The 22,866-nt window shown below is 39.1% G+C and overlaps 1 protein-coding gene across 2 annotated transcripts in view; it reads left to right on the top strand.

Moving 5' to 3' along the window:
• Nucleotides 1-451: 451 nt before the first annotated feature.
• The window catches only part of NCOA3 (nuclear receptor coactivator 3), a 92,131-nt gene continuing 69,716 nt past the window's right edge, over nt 452-22,866 (top strand). The window contains exon 1 of one of the 2 annotated variants that reach the window (XM_062588884.1): nt 452-535. The gene's annotated coding sequence lies outside the window, so the exon portion shown is untranslated. Of the gene's footprint in view, nt 536-1,145; nt 1,165-22,866 lie in introns of those variants that run through there. The other variant, XM_062588885.1, reaches the window with a different exon arrangement.

The following is a 22,866-nucleotide window of genomic DNA, read 5'->3' on the forward strand; positions in this document are numbered from 1 at the left end:
GTTTTATTTTTTTATTTATTTTTTCTGCTGGCCTCCCTGGACAGAGCATTCGGATCGCGCGGACCTGCGCTGCACCACCGTCGCCTCTGAGCGTTGGCCGTGGTCTGGTGGTGAAGGAGGATCCGCGCGCTCCTTTTGGGAAGCTGAGAGCGATGCGGGGCTCGCCTCGGCCTCCAGCACGGCCTCGGGCTCGCGTCTCAGCGAGCGGCATCGGCGGCGGGGCCCGGCCCCGAGAGCCGCCCTCGGCCGCCGGGAGCGGCGGCGCCGGGCACCTGCGGGCGCGGGCGCGGGCGGGGACTACGCGTGCCGTGGTGCCCCGCGCGGGGCGGGGCGGGGCCTCGCCGAACCACAGCTCCCGTGAGCGCCCGCGCGGCGCCGTACTACAGGTCCCGGCGCGCCTCGCGCCGGCCGGTGGCTGCTCTCGGGGCGGCTGGTTCCTATTTAAATCCAGGCAGCGAGGAAAATGGCGGCGAGAGGCTGAGCGTGGGGGAGACGGGGCGAGGGCGACGTAGCCGAGCTTTGGCTCCTTTCCCGGGTGAGTGGGGTGCGGAGGGAGGGAGCTGCGAGCGGAGGGAGGAGAGTTCTGGCTCCTGCTCCCCCGCTTGTGGCGCTGAGGTGGGACGGGGACGGGGGAGGCAGGGCTGCCCCTCGCTGGGGAGGGGAGCAGCCCGGGGCTGGCGCCGAGGGGCGCCGCTGCCCGGCGCCCCCTCCCCGGGGGGAGGAGGAAGGGCAGCGCGGAGGGGCCGGGTGCGAGGCGGCGGCGGCGGCCGGGGGGTTCCCGAGGCGCTGTGCGGGCGCCGCTGCCTCTCCCTGACCCTTGTAACTTTACGAGGTCCGCGTGTGGCCGGAGGGCGCCACGCGAGGCGGCGGCGGGCACCCGTGTGCGAGCTGAGCGCTTCCCGTGCCGCTGTCCGCTGTGTGCGTGGCGGGGGGTGCGGGTGGAGGCTCCCCACGGAGCGCCGGGAGGCTCGGGGGTGCTTCGGGTTCCCGAGCCTGTGTCCAAGCCGCCAGACCCTCCCCGTCCCTCAGCCCGGGTGGAAGGGGCGTGCGGGGAAGCGCCGGGGGGCCGTGCCCCCGCCTGCCCCTCAGCGGGCCTGCCCGGTAGCGAGGCGGTTCCCTAGACCCTGTTACCGGCGCTCTGCTCCTGGTGGCCCGGTAGCCCTGGTAAGTTCCGCAGGTGACTTCTGTCGTCTCCTTGTCTCTGGTAATAAGGAAGTGGATGAGAAATACTGGAAATAAAGGATGGTTTTTATGCCTCTTGCGTATTTCTGCCTCACAGCGGTAATAAAACTGCTATTGAGGGGTGGAGGCAAAAAGCAATTCTTTTTTTTCCTGCTCCCAGACCAGTAACTAGAAAAGGTCCTGGTGATTCTGGGGTATAAATGGGTGCACACAGGGGGAAGGTGGTATCTGAGGCTGACATAATTCCCAGCGTCCTCTTTGTGCAGTTCTAAAGTTGGTTCTGTGTGTGGTTTCTGCTCCTACTCTTCAGTGTAGTCAGCTTTTTTTTTTTTTTTTTTTTTTTTTTTTTTTTTTTTTTTTTTAAAAAAAAAGAGAAGCTTCCCACTTTATCAGCTTATTCACTGAACACTGTTCTAAATCACTCTCCTTTATTCAGGCAGTATGGCCTTCCTCTTTAACCTGTTATTAATAAAAGAAATCTGATTTCTGCCTTTAAATGGTTTCTCTAAAAGTTATTACAGAAAATGTTAGATTGGATTTTATCTAGAATAATAAGACAAAATTGAAGCAAATTTGGAAGTGTGACAGTCAGTAATGTCTAGCTAGGTAGTGTCTGTAAACACTGTTGAAGCAGTTTAAATAAGATGCTTAATCCATTATCACTGTTATAAAATAAATATTTTGTAGTAAAATATCTTCTTCTTACAGTGAACTGCTGCACATAAAGGTGTGTTTGGTGCTGCAAATAAAGGTGTGTGTATTCTAGATATAAATATAAGGTAGATTCACAGTAATAAGTAAACCTCAGCATTAAAGTCTGGATTTAGAGGAAAGACAAAACTGGGTTGCGTTTTTTAACTAGACAGTGCACGATAACATATAGTGATTGTATTCACTGTTAAGTGTCATTGTAATAAGCTGTTTTGGTATTATTCTCTTTCTGAATCTCATTCAACTCTGTTACTGCAACAAATACTTTGGGTTTTTATGTAGCAATTAATACTAGTGGATTTGCTGCTGTGAAATGAAGCTAGATATGGGGAGGTGATGAGCGGCAGACAGAATAAACCCAATAGTCAGGCTTGATTTAAGTACCTTGCTTGGTAACAAAGTGCTGCTTCCAGGCTGCTTTTATCTTGGCATGCGAGTTGTGAATTATTTTTTTCCCCTCCTTTTAAAATCTTCATTTCTCTTCATTCTTGGTTTTGATTCTTTAACTTAGAAGTTTAGACTGTCTGCTTTTCTTTTGTTTTGGTGTAGTATCACTCAGACTCTAATGTGTAGTTGAGACAAAATGCAGCAGAGTAGGAAGGAGAAAGAAATTTTGTCTACAATAAAATATTATCTTTTGATCATGTGCTTTTTTTCATTAATACTAGGCAAGAAATCACAGCTAAAGCCTTTAAGATGAATTTCTATACTTCAGCTCTGTAGACTAGATCTTGTTTTTTAAAGAACTGTGAAAAAGAAAGGATTTCTTGGTTATATTTGTGTGCAAAATGAAGCCTCCATTGATAGCATGTAAAATGATATTGGACACTACAGTCTGACACTGGAGGTTGCTTCAACTCCTGCATTTAAATGAGCCTCCCTCTAAGATGTGGTCTTGAATGACTGTATGATACAAGATATTCTGCATTACGTTAATGGAAACTCTTTGGTTATGAGTATTTAGAAATGTCTTAAATATTAGTGTTCTTATTTGTTTTTAAGCTGAAAAATGGAGGTGGAGACAAATAATGTTTTTCTTTTTATGCCAAGGATATGAGAGAAGGGAGAAGAATACCTAAACCTGAATGCTGGGGTAGGGTGCATGTTCGCTTTTTTTTGTATGTGTAAATCTACTGACACTCTTAAATGTAGCATATTAAGGAAGAGGCGTTTGTGAAAGAATTTAACCACAACTGATTAAAATCAGAGCGGAAATATATTCTGCAGCAGATTTAATATGTTACGATTAGTTAAGTGAAGGTACATCAAATCCTTTTTCACTCAATGTAAATGAGAGGTATACTTCAGAAAACCTATTACTTAAAAATATACTTTAATTTAATGGGTATTTTTTCTTTTTTAATTGGCAGTTATCAATAGGCTGATTGTCTTTGAAGCAGAACAAAATTAACTTGGCTCTAAACTGAATCTCATGAGGGATTTTGAGTCTTTCATACAAATTATGTGGAATTACTGTTGAGGCTTTATGCTTCTAGATGTGCATACGTATTTTTCTTTATGTCGTCTAGAGCTAGCCCTGTTTCTGATGTTGTACAGAGGTTTAAAGAAGTGGGGGGGGGAAGGGGCAGCAGTTGCTTGAGACAGCATACTATTTAAATGAGAGGGAGAAGAGGGCAATGGGGCCACCAGAGGTTTTACTGCCCATTTTGCTTCTAACTTGGAAAGTCAGGCTTGCTGCTGCTAAGGAACAGCTTAGAAGTAGGTGTCTTTCAACAAATCCTGAGACTGAAAAGGGTTTTCCAGTAGCTGTAGTCACTGCTTTTGCAATAGACAGGAGGAATGGAGATGCTGAGGCCAGCTCTACAGTTACCTATTTAATTTTGTCTTCTTCCTTGTGTGTGTGTGTGTGTGGGGGGGTGTTTTGGTTTGGTTTGTTTCTTTTTTTTTCCCCTTTTAATAAATCCCCTCTTACCTTGTCACCTTCACAGTTAAATGTGAGCCAATTCTGATCGGGTACACTTAAACTGTTTGCAAAATATTCTTTGTTAGGTTATGCATCATTGCCCTTTTGGAAACCTTGATATAGAGACTTTTTTACCATCAATTTATGTTCTTCTTTGAAAGCTATATGCATGGATTGTGCCATGACTTCAAGCCTGAGACCACTAGGCAGTTCTGGAAACCTTAAATTGTAAAACTTGTGTAGAAAATGTAGTGATCATTAGGTAATGGCAAGCAATTTTTTCATCCAAGTTGTTGCACAGGTGGCTAAACTACACAGAAGTCTTGGCCTGATTCATCAGGTGCACCTGAAAATGTGGGAGGAGAGAAGAGGAAGGCCACAGAACAATACGGCTGTGTTATATTGCTAGCCACAATGACTAGCACCTGCATTTGTGCAGGTTGAATATGAGTCTTTTTTGTCACAAAGTCTACTTTCTTTACTGTTTCTGTGCTTCTGTGCATGTCAGGATTTATCAGATCCACAGAATGAGGTAATCTAGTACCACAGGTATCTCCAGAAGGCCTTTTAGTGGCATGCTTTTGAGGTCTGTATGTACAGTTGCATAGAATATTTTATATGTGACTCTGAAGAATTTTTTTCTTCTAGTTATCTGTTGCATGGAAGAGAGAAAATTAGTTGTATGCTTTTTTTCAAAAGCAGCACTGAAATGGTTTACATGGCTAAAAATGTTATCAAGAGATACCTTTCACCTGTCTCTTGTGTAGTTGTTGACTAACACTATTTTTTCTTGGTAGTGGTGGGAGGGGTGATTTAATGTTTGATAAGGAGGAGCAGAAGTACCTTGCATCTCCCTGGTCTCGGGGACTGTAAGGCTGTTTAAAGTTGAAATGAAATAGAACTAGATACAGTGGCTTCTGTTGCAGTTCTGACAGCTTTCCATCAGCAAACTCAAATGGTAAAAATTAAACATTTTTTGTGCGTTTTATCATTAGGCCACTCAAATATGTTTTTGAATAGTACTACAAATATCGAAGTATTGCATATAGACAGTGTTCCCTTCAACAAATCCAATTTTCGTATACTTTCTAATGAGAATGCTTTCTTTAAGTTTGTATTCAAACTAGGTTTTACTGTACTTAGAAATACATACAGGAGAGCAATTAATGAATGGGGAAAGGGAGAAATAAAATGATTCTCAGGAAATCCATCAATACTAGAAAAATGAAGAAGTCAACAACTATTGGCTAAGACTTTTTGCCTGTTCTTGTTGAAGAAAATAGTTGGCAGATTTGGTGTTTGCCTGCCACTTTCAGTATATCATTATAGAAGACAATTCATTTGATGTTAATTTCTTTTTAAATGCTGGTGTTTCTCTAGGTTAGGTTATGTGCACAGCAAAACTGTAATGCATTAAATTTTTGTAGGGGAACTGTAACAAAACTGTTAATCCATATTTTGCACCCCTTCTACATGTATTAAACACCTATGTGTTTAACTTTGTAGGTGATCATAGAGTCATAGAATCAGTAAGGTTGGAAGGGACCTCTGGAGATCATCTAGTCCAACCTCCATGCTCAGCAGGGTCACCTGGAGCACGTTAGACAGGGTTGCATCCAGGCGGGCCTTGAAGATCTCTGGAGGAGGAGACTCCACAACCTCTCTGGGCAACCTCTTCCAGTGCTGTCACTCTCACAGTGAAGAAATTCCCCCTTATATTCAGGTGGAACTTCCTGTGGCTCAATTTCTGTCCATTGCCTCTTGTCCTGTCACACGGGACAACTGAAAAGAGTTAGATCATAAACTAGACAAGACTTCAGTACTGTCACGCTGTGTCTAGGGAAACCTCCATCTCTTATTATTACTGAGCCAAGTTGCAGATAGAGTAGTGATACTGTGCGAGGCTGTATTAAATGAATGTTTCCTTGGAAGTAAGAAGAGATTGTCTTTAGCCAACCATAGATGTTGAATGTCTTTCCTTTTCTTACTCATTAATGGGCAATTTTAAACTTTAAAGGAAAATAACTTTTAATTCCAGACCATATAGTATACTTTTATAAACAAATGTAATAGTATGGAATGATAGTTTTACTCCCTAATGAAGAGGGAGAATAGGAGCTTTAAGGCAAAGGATCTGTCATAATGCTTAACATTAGACTAATTACAGTGATTATTAGTGGCTTTGCTTCACATAGAGAGCTTTATATTAAATACATTGGCTGTATCATAACTTTAGTTTAATGCTTTCTGGTAGTGTATTAAAATGCAAACTGTGCTGCCCCTTGTAGGCTTTCATAATGTTAATAATATGACATTAAATCTCTCAGGAGCTGGTAGAGATTTAAAAAAAAAGGGGGGAGGGAAGAAAGAGAGAGAAAAAAAAAAAGAGGATTGGCGGTAGAGGGAACTGGATTCTTGAACCTTTAAAACAAGCCTTTTTTTGAGCTGCAGGATCCTTGAGACTTGTTAGCCAAGGATATGGAAACTAAATCACAGTGCCCACTGCCTATCAGAGAGGGCTACAGTATTGAACTGATGTAGGCTATGCAAATGCTCTGGTCAGGACGTTCTTGTACCCTAAAAGTTAAGGTTTGTCAACCAAGTGCTAAGCAGTGCATCCAAACATAGGAATCATGCAAGGGGATTACTTGGATAAAAATTTGATTCAGATGCATCCTCGAGCCATGAATCAGCTTTGGTCAGAGGGAATGCTGCTTGCACTACTGAAATAAGCCCTAAGCCAACTTAGTTTACAGACAGAAGCAACTGTCTTCTCTATCAAATGAGGATTAAAAACATTCAGTATCTATATCAGCCAAAATGGGGGAAGAACTGTATTTGTGGAGAGCGAATGCTTGTCTTTCATTCATAGAAAGCAGAGTAGAAAGCTCTTGAAAAGGAAGATTTAGCATATTTTGAGGAGGTAAATCAATAGTATGACCAAAGAATTTGTTTGTAGTAGTGCAATCTGTAGCATGTAGTGCTGAAACTTTATTGCATGGGGTATGGTAAAACCTTTTGAATTTTCTGCTGTTTAAGCTGTGAGATTAGTTGAGGAATGACTAGTTAGTACAACTAAGGTATTATCCTGCTTTGCTATACTAGTGTTTGAAATTGTAAGTTGTAGCTCTGAATGTTAATCGGTGTCTTTAGGTCCTTGCATATTGTCACGTAAATCTGGTATGACTTAGGAATGTTATTGTTGGAGTGTGTGAACTTTACATAAATTACATTTTTACGTGGGTTTGATATTCTGACAACTCTTTTATAGACACCTCTTGTTCAGACTACTTTCTAGTATAGTAAACTTCAAAGATATGGCAATCTCAGACTAAATCTTCTGTAGTATAAGAAAGGCTTTCTCCTTGTCATTGCATCATGGAGCTGTTGTCTTTTGCAGTTGCTTTGAAGAGTTTCTTTCTATATGTCATGGTGGGGGGAGTAGACCACAGATTAATTTTTTTACTAGTATTGTGCTTTGACAGTGTATGTTTTTCAGGCCAGTATAAGAAGTAACTATGAGTTGCTTTACTAAAGCTTATCTTCTCCCAGAATGCAATTAAAGACTCCTTAGTCCTGCAGAGTTTCTTTAGAAAGTGGAGAAACATGGGAAAATTATTTAGTTGGTCTATTGGATACTTCATCAAAATGGTATGTTTCTTATTTTTAAACTCTAAATTACTGCCTCTTAAGTGCTACCTGTTTGTCATACTAACTCTTCTGTTTAAGCTTATTTCCCTGATTAGGCAGAAACTACTGCATAACTTATACCCCTTCTCTTCAGTCTGTAAGAAATTCATGGAGGTGTAAAACTGGGAATGTGAAAATGACTTCTAACCTTCCTAAAGCTCTCTGAAGGTGAAGGAGTTCATCTAACTGAGATTTCTTTTTATCTTAGCAACTCAACTTTCCTTTTTTCTTGTAGATTAGCTTCTTGTCCAAATTTTTCTTCACTAACAGGGCTTACTATTTTGATACTTCTCAACCACTTAGTGATACATGTATGTGAATGGCAAAGGAAGCAACTATGAAGTGTAGGGTATTGTTTACTGGTAAATGGTACTCTCAAAACTTAGCTTACTAAAACCTTTGTTTGAAACATGTGCCAGTTAGGAGGTTTTAAAAAATTGTCTTGTTTGACTAGAAACCATAACTTTCACAATTTCTCTGACAGATCTGAGAATTGACTTATATATTTTTGAAAAGCTGCAACTTGCAGGTAACACTCCTAGTTGTCTTCCTCAAAGACTACCAGATGATGTAATATTGTAATCTGGTAGCAACAGGTTGCGTGGTTAAATCAAGAAGACTGTTTCTTACCCTGTGCACTTCTGAACTGGACAAGTTGGGCATCTTTTTGTAAGAGGTTTGCACTTCTGTGGTAGGTAAATATCTACCCTTTTGGTGCTGCTGAGCCACCATCTGTCTTTAAATGGCATTAGCCATTTTAAGTGGTTGTAGCCTTCTTAAAAGCCATTTTGGAGATTCTTTATTAAAAACTTAGAAGAACAAGAGGTTGATATTGGGAAGAAACATGAAAATAGTTGAAGTGTTTTTGATGGTTCACTAAGCTGAAGAATGAGTTAGCAATGGAAGCTTATAGATAGTGATGTAGGATTTTTTTTTTCCATTTTGCTCAGCTGAAAGCCTCCCTATTTTTAATCTCTTCTCTAGGCAAGATGCAGTCTGTCACTGCTGTAAGCTCTAACTATCTCATAAGGTAAGAAGTGCTGTAGCATAGTGAGACTGAGCAGCTGTTTGTACCTCACTTTGGCAGATGAGCAGTAAGCTCTAAGGGGGTTGCCTTATCATTTGCTTTAAATGATTCATGGGTGAAATGTAACTTTAGAAATCTTATGTGAGGACAAAATCTGCCTGATGCAAGTCAAGAAAGAAGCTTGTTTGTATAAGGAATAATCAAGTTTTTTCTTTTAGACCTCTTACTATTCTTATTTAAAAGCATTGTCAAGTATTGCTGTAGGTCTAGAGAGAATCTTAACACTGCATGGGTTTAAGGCTTTGTTGTAATTTGCTGTTGGCCAAATAGTGCATGCACTTAACTGTTTACGTCTAGATAATGGGGTGAAATCTAATGAGACTTCCAGTGCTGACTCAGCATGAAAAGCTTGGCAGCAGGTTGGCTTATGAACTTGCTCAAGGTACATCGCTTGACTTTTACTTAACTCTTACATGACTTATCATGACAGTTGAAAATGTCTTTCAAATATCTTCTGGCTTAGTTAACATGAATCTGAGGAAATTATTTGTCAGGGAAGTCTCTAATAAAATTCAGTAAGATGTAAGTATGCATAGTTGAAACCATGCATGCCTAAGAACTTGAGACTGTATAACAACTGTATGTGCTTGTGTTGCCCTACATATTTGCTCTAGGGTTACTTTGTCTAGTATCAGAATGCCCTGCCTCACTGTTTGAAACATCCTGAAGTGATAAAACAGGTAAGAGCGATGGGTAAGGAGAGAAAATGCTTTTGCTGCTGTACCTAATGGTAGAGGAGTTAAACAGAAGGCAGATGAAGATTCAATAATTCAATTGCCCAAAAAAACCCTAAAGTGACATATGTGTTCACCACTCCAGTATTTTGAGTAAACTTTTTCGTACTGGTTCAGAGTAGTCAGTCTGGAGGTCTATGAAGTGTTCTCTTTGCATCTATCTGAAGAACTAAAACCTCAAGCAAAGACAGCATTTCCCTAGTTTTGTCTTGTACTCTAATTGTACTTATCCTATGGAGTATATTAGCATCTTATCGCTGTTCGTGTCAAATGTTTGATGGGTGTTTCCATCAAATTTTCTGTAGGCTAATGAGCCCCCAGAATAGGGAAATTTCCTTCTGTGCTGTGTACTTCTGGCAACTTGTGTGTGTGTGAGTGGGTTGCAGCTAATATGATCTGCTTGGACAAACTATTCTGAAACATCTTTGTACACAACTGTTGGGAGTGTATATGTATGCATACACACACAGCCTTACTTTGTATACACTCTGGATTTCTTGTGGAGTTTTATGAATAAGGAAGTAACAGTTAATAATAATTTCTCTTATTTACAGTGTTGTCTTTAAATTGATTTTGTTCCTCTAGTGGCTTACATCTTAAGGGGATGACTTCAAAAAATTGCTACATCTTTTTGCCAGTGACTCAGGTTTTTTTTAGCCCTTTTCTCCTCCTGTGTAACTTCTTTCTCCCACCCCCAAGGCTATGCTAAAGAGGATGATCAAAAATAAGGAATTATGGCTCCTGTTCCTCTGCCTTTTTTGTTCCTTCCATCTTTGCTGGAATGGACTAAAGTAGAGATAACAGTATCTTTTGTAGCAGTACTGTCTTTCCCCTGCCTTCCCCACCCTTTCTGAATGCCTTTTAACATTCAGAATTGGAATGTCTGGCTCAGTGGACAGACCTCTGCATGTGGCTTACTAGAGGACCATGTTCTAAGTAATGCTGTTAGGTATGTATGTTTTTCTTTAAATTGTTCTAGCCAGTACATAAAATACCATTATAACTATTAAGAGAGCATCCTTACAGTTAACTGAGCAAATATTTTTAAACTTCCTTCTTTAAAGTCATGTTCTGCTATATCTTTTGTTTCAGCGTTGTGTAGTAGCCTTTTAAACAAGAAAATTTAAAAGTGCGAATGTGTTGAAGACATTTAAAAGGTATCTTATTTTGGTTGCTACTTGTTTACAAAATGGGAGGATAATGCATATGACAATATACACCATTAAACAACTCGTGTGCATGTTTAAAAGTTCTAGTTTCCCACTAAAGGCAACGTAATCCATGAATGCTTTATCTGCAGGTTGTTCTCTTGACCAAATACAACAGCAGAACCTTTGTTGACCTAGAATATCCATTTGACACACATGTGCCTGTGCACACAGGCCTGTAAGAGGAAGGCTTTTATTTTGATCGATGTAGAGAAAACTGAGAAAATATCTGTGCTGACTGGAATAGCTTCTGAAGATGTTTTGTATTACGCTTGTGTGTTTCTTTGTTGAAACTCCTCAGTCTCTGGGTAATGCATGTTTGTAGCTTGTAAATAAGACTTGTAGAGGTGAGGCATAGAACTAGTGCTAGTAAATGTGCTAAACTTGTATCAGCTGGGTTAATGACTATATGAAGGTAGTAGTGGCAGGGAGCAGAATCCAGTGAGATGTGAAGTGAGTGAAAATTTGAGGAAAATTCAAGAGCAGCCTTATTTGATCATGTCATCCACCCTATAATTTGCACTTGAGCAGAAAATACAAGATAGTTTTTTGTTAACTGCTTTCTCTTCTCTTTAGCCATGCCATCTGTAGCTGGACCTCAAATCACCTCTAAAAAGATTAATATATGATATGGGAGTATTTTAGACTGGCCAAGCAATACTTCTGGTATCTGGATGATGATTTTATGATTTTATGTTTTTTTTTTTTTTTTATTATTTCTTATTCTTAGCACCCAGTTCTACTGTGTCAGTGAAACGTTTGCTTAAACTAAGGATTCTATCTAGGCAGAAGGCTAGATAGAGCTATGCATTTGAGAAAGCTTAAAAACTCTTAAAGCAGTGGAAATTTCCAGACTACACCAAAAAAAAAAAAAAAAAAAAAAAAAAAGCGAGGGAGAGAGACATAAAGTCCTGGTCTAATAACTGCTTTGCAAGAAGAGAGAAATATGAAAAGGAACCGCAGACGTTCTGGATGTCAGCCTGTGAAATTTTCCACTATTTCCTTTAATAACATGCAGGCATGCTTATATTGCTGGAATTTCAGTTAAAGCCTCATTCTGACTGAAACTCCAAGCCACTTGGTGAGCAAATGCTCCCTGTAAATGAGTTGTTAGGAAAAAAGAAATTCTCATTTGTAAGAACTTATATAAGCCCATTGCTGAATATGAACTATTATATTAATTTTGCCTCCCATTTCTGGTATTACAGTTTGCTTTAACTGCTGCTTTTACTAGTGTATAAGATGATCACCCCAAGTGACAATCCATCTTGTTTCTTTCTTTTGATAATCTAGACTAATATTTCCGATAAGGTCTATGTGCTACTAAACTAGAAATCCTAATTTTCATTTTTATATACCAAAGATGGACATTAGGAAATGCATCCTGTCCTAATCATATTTTTCTGTAAAATATCTAACTTTAAAACATTCAGTGGTTATTTATAAAATCATTGCAGTTTCAGATACACTAGTGAAAATAAAACTGAAGGGCTGAAAATAAAACTGAAGGGCTCTGCAAGTTCAGCCTCATTTGTGTACCTCGAAGCTGTTTTCTACTGCGTTCTTCTTGTTTACCATGAGGTGCTCTGACCTTTCTCCAAGATCTAGAGGACTCTGTACTTTGAATGTACCTTGTCTTTCTGTCACTACAGATATTTGTTGTTGACTTGTGCTCTTTTGGGTCAAAGCCTAAAGAATCCTTTATTAAGTTTTTCTGCTTTCCTGAAATGCTGGGGTGGGGTGATACCTTGTGCAAAAGCAAGTAACATCACAACAAATAGACTCCCTTCCAGTATTAGCTGAAAAATATAGCAACTGAGTCCTCTAAATGACTGAGTCCTGTGGAATGCCATTTTCCTGAGGCCGTACAGTGCACTTGCCCAGCAGCTCATGCCAAGTTAGGGCTGTTGAGCTTTCTTCCTTTACCCCCCTTCCCATTGCTTTGGAACTTGGGCTCCTACTGTTGGCAAACTGATTTGGCTGAAAATTGTTCTAACTAAAACAAAAACACCAAGACCACTTCTTGCCAAGTCAGCTTACCACCTGGTAACAAACACCAACATTAGTGCAAGGGAAGGAGTGAGGTGGGACTGGAGCATCCACAGTTTATAAAAATTTAAGCTGCATAAAGCTCTTGCAAAACTCTGTTTCTGAGGCAAGCATGTTATGGAAGAGAGCATCAGGCAGTACCTGGGCATGGGAGAAATTCAGCACCTTTTGTTTGCCCTGGGACTTGAAGCCTGGAAGAGGTGATGGAGTTAACGAACTATCTGTAATAATACAAAATTGTTATCTATTATATCTGCATTGGAAAATTAACTTCATTCAAGTCCATAGGGAATAAGTAGATGTATTTAATACTGTTTTGAAAACTAGCTTAAGAAAGATTAAGAAATCAGCAAGTGTTTAATAGGAATTTGTTACTAGTGTAATTCACAGGTATTGCTGAGCAGAATAACATACTGAAAGGGGTAGGTACAGCAATAATGCTAATTCGGAGTGGAATTAGGCTATCAAATGGATGGCTTCTGTAGAGACTCAGAAGACTGGCAACCTGATGGCACTGGGTCTGGTGTTGACATTTTTTTTTAATCAGGACTATGGGAATAGAGTATCTGCTCTTTGTGAAAGAATTCCTTGGTTTTTTTTCCTATGCTATTGTAATTAGACAGTGGTATTTCACAGGCTACTGCCTATGGACTTCATAGTTTCTAGGTTGAGTTTAAAGACTAAGAGCGGGATAAAGATCCCAAGTATTTGGTGATACAGGTTTTTAAATGAACTTGCAGAGTAGGCTGATATACTCTACAGCATGGATAGTAAACTGTAAATGGAACTGTCACTTAAGCTCTAGTTTTCACTTCCACAACATCAAGCTTAAAACTTTTTTGTCTGAAGACTTTCATGGGGACAAACAAAAAAGGCAGGGGAAGATGACAGTACAGAACAGTTTTTGTATACAGCTGTGTCTTATTTTATACCAAGAGTGCCTTTCATGTTTAGGACTAGATTGCTTCCAAAGTTAACCTGCATAGCTAGGCCAAAAGAAACAGCCACATGCAAAGCTGAAGACAAATTATGGTACTCTGATAAAGTATGTTTACCCTAGGAAACTGTTGCTAAAAAGAAACATATTCAATGTTTATATGAACACTTGTTCAAAAGGACATCTGCCAGTGCCTGTACACAGATTGATAGGACAAATGTCAATTTAGTATATAGCCATCTTGCCTGCACCTTCACAGATGTGATAAGAAGTGGGAAGAATGGCATATAATAGTAACTGACAAGATCATCAATCTCAAATAGTACTTTTTTGAGCCAAGATGGCACTTTCCTGACCTCTAAAAGCAACACAGTTGAACTCTTTTGATTGGTGTTAAATAATTGTACTACAACAGTCCGTTGCCAAGATAATGATGATTTCTTGGACTTAGGCCCTTCTTGGAAGTATCATCTTAGCATTGTCTGGAAACTTGCTACCTGTTTTCTGTCTACCTGGTCTTTTGCTCAGGTGCATGTTAATTTTTACTATGCCTTTTATGACAAAATACATATTTCCTATGCTTTGTTAATTTTCTTTAATGTTGTAGTACTGTATGACATAAGGTGGTAATATGACTATTGACATTTCTGATGAAGTTTTTAACTTGTGTAGGAACAACCTAATATTGATATCCTCTATTTTATGCTTTCCTTTAAATATGTTCATGTATGTAGCAGACTTAACTTCCTTGCAGGGAATTAAACAACTCTGCTGCTCATGTAAAACAAAACCTCTGTTATCGCTGTTCACTTCTGAGTTACTGTGTTGTCTGCCCTTCTTACCTCCATGGTTGACATCACTTAAATTTCAGTGATTGGAAACCTCAGGTCTTAAGCTCAGCAAACGAAAACCACCACTCAACTTGGTAGAAATGCATGGGCAGCTAGAAGGGAGATCTTATTAGTGGCTGCAGTTTGAGAGAGGCTGTAGTGTGAGCTTGTACCTTGTGGGTTATAACATTCAGAGAGATGCTGTGAATTCCTTCACTCTAGGAAAAGCCTCAGTCAAGTGCATGACTTCTCTGTTTCAGTGCCTTTGAAAAAGTATCCTACGGATACAAATTTTAGAGGCTGCTGAGATCACCTAAAGCAGGAGACTATCAAAAGGAAGGTGATGTCCATCTGAAACATTTTTGCATTTTATATAACGAAGTGATTTATAATTTATATATCTTATTTTAACTGCTAGGCTAAGTAGTTAAGTGATGTGAAGCTCATCTTATGGGGGAAAAGGATGTACTTTTATTCTTTCTGTAGCATTTGTTTAAATAGATGGTATGTTTTGAAAGGGGCACTTCAGGTAAAGAAATATGTTCTATTAAAGGTGTGATAAGCTATTTTGAAGTAATAAAACCAATAAAAGAAATCCATGAAAATGAGTTTGAGGGGAGTGATAAAAGGACAATGAAGTATGGGCAATCTTATTCTGAGTGGCTGTAGCTTGAATTTGGTATGTTTAAAAGAGTTTATGCTTTTTTGGAAAGAAAGCAAGGTTGGAGACAACTCATAGAGTTGTTGGTTTCTCTGCTTGTGCAGCATTCTGAATTTACCCTGTCTTATACTTGAAGCATCTGTAACTGTGCATGCTATGCAAAAGATGATGGTGCCTTTCCTGAATTTCCCTTTTAAGTTTGCCTAAATGCAAGCTTTATCAAGCTTTACCATTAACTTATCAATTAACAAAATGTGCAGTTTGGATGGAGACCTAGCACATTGACTAAATATTAGATTTTTCTCTTGCATATAAAACCATTGGTGTTATAATGTACAAATTAATGTTCTTCCAAACTCAAAGGAAATACTTTATCTTTTTACATATCTTTAGAATCTAAAACATACAAACTTGTGAATTACTTTTACCCTGCTAATGCTTTTCTAAAACTCTCTAGGTTAAGTTCTCTGCTGGGGTTTTATCACAGATAGTATTTCAGGCTTTGTGGATGTCTCTACCTTCTCCTAAGCAAAGGTAGAGAGAGACAAAAGCTAACTGTAGCCCACAGCCCAGTACCTCTAAGTTGCAGCTGACAGATGGAGGGGCTCCACAGTCAGCTTTCAGGGCAGGTAATAGACTGGCTGAATTGACTGTGGTCTAAACTCTTTAGATTGGAGCATTCAAAGGCCTATTTGAAAGCGTGCATCTTTGCTTCTAATTGAAATTAACTCCTAACTGATGCACCAGTTCACACTGGTGTGGAGACTCAGTGCACGTTGCCCATTAATAATATGGGCAACCTTTGAAGTGAGCTGACTTTCTGAGGCAAAGCAGTCCTAAGTCTTGTTTCTAATTGGAATAAACAAATGTTTTACTCATACTAGAATCTCTTGGACATCAAAACTATGAAACTTACCTGATTGGTCCTTCTAGTTTAAATTTGAGAGAAAGGTGAATCTTGTGACTGTAGTTCAGTTTTAAAGTAAACTTTCAATGTCCTAGGTTGTTATAATTGTTAAATCTGTTCATTAATCCTTTGTCTCTTAAGCAGAAATGGTTCTACTGAATATTTCTTTTAGCCAGCACTCTTCAAACCCAGAAATTTCATCTATTCACACTTTATCAGTCATTCACCTTTTCTTCCTCTCCCAGATCTCACAAGAGCATCCTATGTAGCGAAAAACACTTTCAGACTATGACTATTCCAATTAGTGTCAAATTAGCTTGAAACTTTATTCAAGCGACTGAGGTTGCACAGATGGAATAGTCTTCTGGCCTGCAAAAATAATCCATTGAGCTCCTATTTTGCATAAGTTTGACATAGTAAGGCTCCAGATAGTTTATGCATATCAGAGAACTTGAGAAAAGACAACAAACTTTCTCAAAACTATGTGATATTTCAAGGCTGCTTCTGTAGACTCGTTTCCTGGAGCAAGGACTGCTCTCTGGATTAATGCACTTTGAATAAATTTTTAAGTGTACTACGGTTTACTCTTACCCTATGTAGACTCTTACAATCTTGGCCACTTGTATTCATGCTGAAGTATCAGATGTCTACAGCAGCATAAGAGGTTTTCAAAATAACTTAAAAAAAAAACCAAGTAACTTCCTCCTTAAATATTGAGGCACTAATACAGGATAGATGTACTTATTATAGATCTGTTGTACCAGATTGGTGGTGTCAGCTGAGGATGTACCACATTTGTGGTGGTGTTACTATGGCAACTACCTTCTAAGAGCTGTCTCAAGGTCACTCATCAGTTGTAGCCTGGAGTGCTTGCTTCTTAAGCAAAATATCTACACCAAACAGATAATTCAGAAAATGAGCACTTTGCTTTGAAAAAGCAACAATACGGATGCAAAGCAGTATTTTATCTCTGGATTGAGGGAAAGGAGATTCTCTTTAATTGCTTTCCATATATTCCTCCAGCAGCTATTTGAGGATTCTTAGAATCATGGGGGAATTTTTTGTTGAAATGTAATCCATAAGTAATCTAGTATTAATGACATGTATAAATTACTTATCTTTTTAAAAAATTTCCCTTTTTTCCCCCCTTCCTCCAGAAAAACAAAAAACCCTTGAGTTTTAACTTGTGGAAGCTAAAGATCTTAGACAGAAATCAGTGACTAAACCTGAAGCTTAACATACCAAAACAACTGCCTACACTGATGAAAATTTAGTGATGGTGAAAACTCTAATGCTAAGCTGAGAATTCAGTGCTTCACATACTTAAGGTCATCTTGTATGAGACATTCAGATGCATCCTTGCATCTAAATCATTGTGGATGCAGTTAGAGAATATCAAACACTCTAGTAGTGTTTCCAGTCTAATACGCACTGATTCAGAAACAAGGCTAGAGAAGGAATTGTTCGTAAAGTTGATCTTGCTAAAATTTAATTTAAATGAAAAAGTACTATTTCCTTGTTTCAGATAGTTAACTGACCAGCAAAATGCTACCATGCTTTTTTTTTTTCTTTTTCCTTTTTGGATTTAAACTCATTTTTCTTGTTTTGCCTCATTCTTTGGGCTAAAATAGTTGTTTGGTAGTTACATAAGCTGCCATTGGACTCAGCATTTGATATTACGTCTCACTGTTTCAAACCTTTTACAAAGTGGTTAAGCTTTTTTTTTTTCCTTGAGAACTTACGCCCATCTGTTATGCTACTGTACTCTAGCTCTTCTCTCTTCCTAGTGCCCGTTCTTACAATGCAGTCAGACAGCAGTTTAATCCCTCCTTCTCTTGCCTTTTAGACTGAACAGAACCTGTTCTTTTGATTTCCAGTCAAGAACATGTACTAGCTATATGCTCACTCTTGTACGCTTGCTCTCAATTGCTCACACTCTCTCTGTATATATATATTTTTTTAAATTTCATATTAGTATCTAGCTTCAGAGAACTTTGTTATTTCCTAAGAGCATAATGTACTTCTACTAAGGAATATCTTTTTAGAGGTGCTCCTGGAATTGTGTCTGTAAACATTACTGGAGTTGTAGACCAGGAATCACTTTCTAGAGCCTGCTCTAGAACTGGATCCGAATTGGATCTAGTGCCATTCACTAGAACTAGATCTAGAACTGTCTGTTGTTAATAAACATAACCAATCGTTAAGTCTCATTCAAAATCTTTCAGAATTTCATAGAATCAGTAAGGTTGGAAAGGACCTCTGGAGATTATCTAGTCCAGCCTCCATGCTCAGCAGGGTCACCTACAGCATGTTAGACAGGGTTGCATCCAGGCAGGCCTTGAAGATCTCCAGAGAAGGTGACTCCACAACCTCTCTGGGCAACCTGCTCCAGTGCTCCGTCACTCTGACAGTGAAGAAATTCCCCCTTATGTTCAGGCGGAACTTCCTGTGGCTCAATTTCTGCCCACTGCCTCTTGTTCTGTCACATGGGACAACTGGAAAGAGTTTGTCCCTGTCCCCCTGACATCCTCCCTTCAGATACTTCTACACATTGATAAGATCCCCCCTCAGTCTTCTCTTCTCCAGGCTAAACAGGCCCAGCTCTAGCAGCCGTTCCTCATAGGACAGATGCTCCAGCCTTCCAGTAGTAATTTGAATTACTGCTTTGGAATTTTTATGCAAGTAGGTTTAACAGTTGTCATCCACAGAACTCAAGTAACCATCCATAGAGTACTACTTGAACTACACAGAAAGAGCAGGTGAGTTGGTACTTTTATTGCCAGATTAGTAAGATTATACATGTATCTAAGGGGGGGGGGGGATGAAAACATTTAAAAAACTAAGGATATAAAGCTAATAGTCCAAATGGTTTCTCTCAATCCTCAATAAAACATGCCTAGACTCTAGTGGGAAATTTGTGCATTCCGACCATTCTTCTAAGTGGGTTGTCCATTATCTCTACTTCAAAGTTGGCCTTCAAGAAGTGTTCATGCAGATGTCTTGACTTCTTTCTCCGAAGCAAGCTGTCTATTAAACATTAGCGTATATTACAGAACGAAAATGCTAGTGTATCTATTGCTATAGCGTGAGGCTGTAGCAAGAGAAGAGTACCTTTCACCTGCTGGTCTGCAATGCAAGCAGTTTTTCACAGACAACTTAGAAATTGCACAAAAGGAAGTATTTGCTGACAAATACTTCTGTGAGCCACAGGACTGGCACCTACATCACTAACTACTTGGAACATGCTTCTAGTTTGAGAACCATGGAAGGCACAGTCTTCTCACGTAAAGCTGTCAATGCAACCCTATGGCTATGCCACCATAGGATATTTACCCTGTAGCTTTAGTTTGTTAGCCTCTGTTGAGCTCAGGGATAAGTTTATTCAGCTGTTAAACTGAACTCTTGCTGAATTCCACATGTTGGCTACACTGCTGATAGAAAGCAACTTCAAAACTATTTTAGGCATATTTATAGAGATTTAGTTATAAGAAACAATTGTAGAGCAGGTATCTTCAGTATCTGCTTAAGAGGAAAAAATGAAACTTTTTTATGTGCACTCAAGAGGGTTTCAGAGTCACTAGGTTAGACTTGTGGGTCAGCCTTCCACCTTCGTTTCCTATATTATTGCTTTTTAAGAATTCTCCAAGAGTTTCTGGAAGGAAGATCATCTGCAGCTGTTACATATTTCTCGGAGACACAACTGGCTGATCTCTCTTGACAAAGGCATGTGAGCTAAGATGCCCAACATTGGAATCTTTTATTCCAAGTATACACACTGACATTGGGCAGAATAGGCTGAAAAGTTCAGCTCTGCGAATTCCCTCAGCCACCTGAGAAGGTTGGATTTTCTTTTTTTTCTTTGCAGTAGCAAAGCTGTTTCAACTTTCTAATGTAAAACTTTAAACAAAAGGTTGGATACTTTCCTGTAATCATACCCCCTTGAAAGTTTCTTCTATTATGGAGCCTTGCTATTTAGTAATTCCAGTCCAAGCTAAACTCCCCCCCTCCTCCGGAATAATTAAAGAAAAAAAAAAAGTGAATCTTTCAGGCTTTTTTCCCCTCTCCAAGTAAAGTTAGCAAGGAGATTCATTAACATTGCATGCCCATTTTGGGATGGGAGTGGGGGGAGATTTTAATGTACTTGTTACTGTAAAAACAACAACAACAAAACCCAACAAAAACGTCGCTGCGAGTTTGTTATTGTGCATGAAATGGAATGTTTCTCTTTTATAGCTATGCTGGCTCCATAGGATCGACAGTGGAATAAAATAAGTAATCAACAGCCCTAGAGTTTAGCCAAATCATTTGGGACGAGGGCAATTAGTTGGGGGGGGGGGAGGGGCAACCGAATGCCACAACAATCTCACAGTGTAAAAGAAGCTTGTTCTGACTTGCCTAGGGTATTAAGGTGGCATTTTTAGAATTTTCAACCAAAATTAAAGGCCCCACTCTGAAACCAAGGATTGCAGCAACGACTCTGAGTTTTCTCTGTATACTTGCATAGGAAGTCCGTTACGTTTCAGTATTGCATTTGAGAACATAGAAGGGAGGAGACAGCACAGTTAAGTAACTGCAGACAGAGCACAGTTAAGTAACTGCTTAAGGTCTTAATATAAGACTAGCCATCATCATTTTTTTTACCTGGTTTTTAGATGAAACTTTATAATGGAGGAACTTTTATTAAGATTTGTTATGTAAAACTGTGTTCTAAATTTGTTTTGCAGAACAGATGAAGTGGCTTTGCAGTCAAAACTTTTAATACCTTTCATGAGAGATTTCATCAGTTATACTTGGCCAAAACAGCAAATATTCCAAGTTTAGGAGGAAAAAAAAGTACCACTGGTACTGTTTTTCTGAAAAAAGGCTGTAAGTTTTAAAGCTCTTCCCACACACCTAAATCAATTTCTCTCATCGGCTATCTTACCAATTCTTTCCTTGTTCTAACCGCAAGAATTTCTTCATGATATCTGCTAGAATGGGATCTACTACTTTTCTTGAATATGCTTTGCTCTATGCAGTTACTTGCTCTATGCAGTTACTTGCAGTCTTAGAACATAGGAGGAGGATAAAGCACAGAACAAGAGTCAAAAAAAAGAAGTGATTAAATAATTTTGGACAAGAAGAAAATGTAGCTTCTAGAATTAAGATGTCTTTCTTTTTTTCCTGTTGGGATAACTTACATACCTTGTTTTTGCTGCCATGTACCCAGATGTGACTAAACTATTTTCAGGAAAAAGTTTCCTGCAGCATTATTCTACTACTCTATCTACGAAGATATTACTGTCATGTTAAAAACATTAAGTTTTGTATTAGTTGCAACTTACTGCTATAGATTAGAAACTGCCTATCTCAGAGCTGGCAGAAGTTAGTTTAACCTTCTCAGAGAAAATGTGCTAATAAAATAACTTGGAGAAGATCAGTTGACTGTTTTGCTAGCAGTCACCTGAAAGCTTTCAATATCTGGCATAAGGATATTCACCTGGCATGGTCTCTGCTAGTGCTAACACTGACCCTAGGAGAAAGGAGAAAGTTCTTACCTTGTAGACTTCAGTCAGGCATGATGTCAATAGTACCATACTAGAAAAAAGTGTGAGGTTAAGGAACTGGCTAAAGCAAAGCAAAGACAGAACTGGAAATAGTGGCAGTCCTGGAGGTGGTCAAGATCTGGAATGAGCTTGTTCCAAATTTTCATTACCTCCTTTAGCTAGAGTCAACATTTGGTTCTAGATATAGTTCTAGTTTTGGCTTGAGAAATTAATCTAGAATTGACCTCAAGACATACCACAGAAATATCGATTAAAAACGGGTTCCTGGAAGCAGCATCAGCTCTAGGAAAGGTTTGAGTCATGGTTTTGGGGTGTGGCTCCAGAATTGGTGCCAGATCAGGCTCCAAGAGATTGTTCCAGACATGCTGCTAGCAGTGATTCAGGATCCATTTTAGATAACCTGTAAGAAAGTCTTCCTACACAAGGTCATAGAAAGCAATTTCTAAAGCAATACATAAGCCCTGATTTGGTATACTGTGGCAATGGGAGATTGTGTAATTTGGTTTGGTCTAAGTAAATTAATTATTTGTTTGGCTAAATATTCCTTTTGTAAATACATACAAAAAAAAGTTTCTGCCTCAAACCAACTTGTTAGCTGGTCCTAATCACTTCTCAAATATTAAGTTACTGCTAATGAGAAGGGACTTGACTGAAGTTAAAAATAGACCATGTGAACTTAACATGAACCTTAATATCTTTTCCAGCTTTTAAAAGGATTGTATTGCAAATTGTGTATTGTTTAGTTTGTTTCTCACTGATTCAAAATACTGGAATGAACTGTGTTACAAAGTTAAGCTGCTGTGGTTGCATTGCTTACATTTTGGATATCTTATCTAAATACTTTACAAATTTGATGCAGTGTTCGAGCTTGGAGATGAGGTTTTTAATTCTTACTGTTACTTCTGAAGGCAGAAGTAAGCATATTGTGGAAGATGCAAGATACAACTGAAGTGTGTTTGTGCTTGACATGTGTAATAAACTTGGTTTGTTTACCTGGGCTTTGGATAAAGTCAGTATGGCAAATTAGGTATTTTTACTATATGGAGTTTTTTTTTTTTTTTTTTTTTTTTTACTGCAGTCTTAAAGATGTTTCCAGTGTTCTTTTGAGCTTGATCTTTACAAGGATCCTTCTCTATACTGTTTAACATATATTAATGTAAATTTATTTATTGATTTAACTGCCAGGCTTACTAGTTACTGAATAGAAACAGTACACTGACTTTGACTAAAACACTTCCATGAAGTTTGTTGTATGAAGCTTAAGGAAAATAATCGCTAGTGTAATGCTGCTTTTTTCAGAGCTATGAGTTAGTAGTGGCTTGCTTACCTCTGATCTCTCTTCTTCTGGGTGAGTATCTGTATCCTTAGCTTTTGATTTAGTAGAGTTTACCACAACAGTA

Source organism: Rhea pennata, chromosome 16, assembly GCF_028389875.1.
Source record: "Rhea pennata isolate bPtePen1 chromosome 16, bPtePen1.pri, whole genome shotgun sequence".
Lineage (NCBI taxonomy): Eukaryota > Metazoa > Chordata > Aves > Rheiformes > Rheidae > Rhea > Rhea pennata.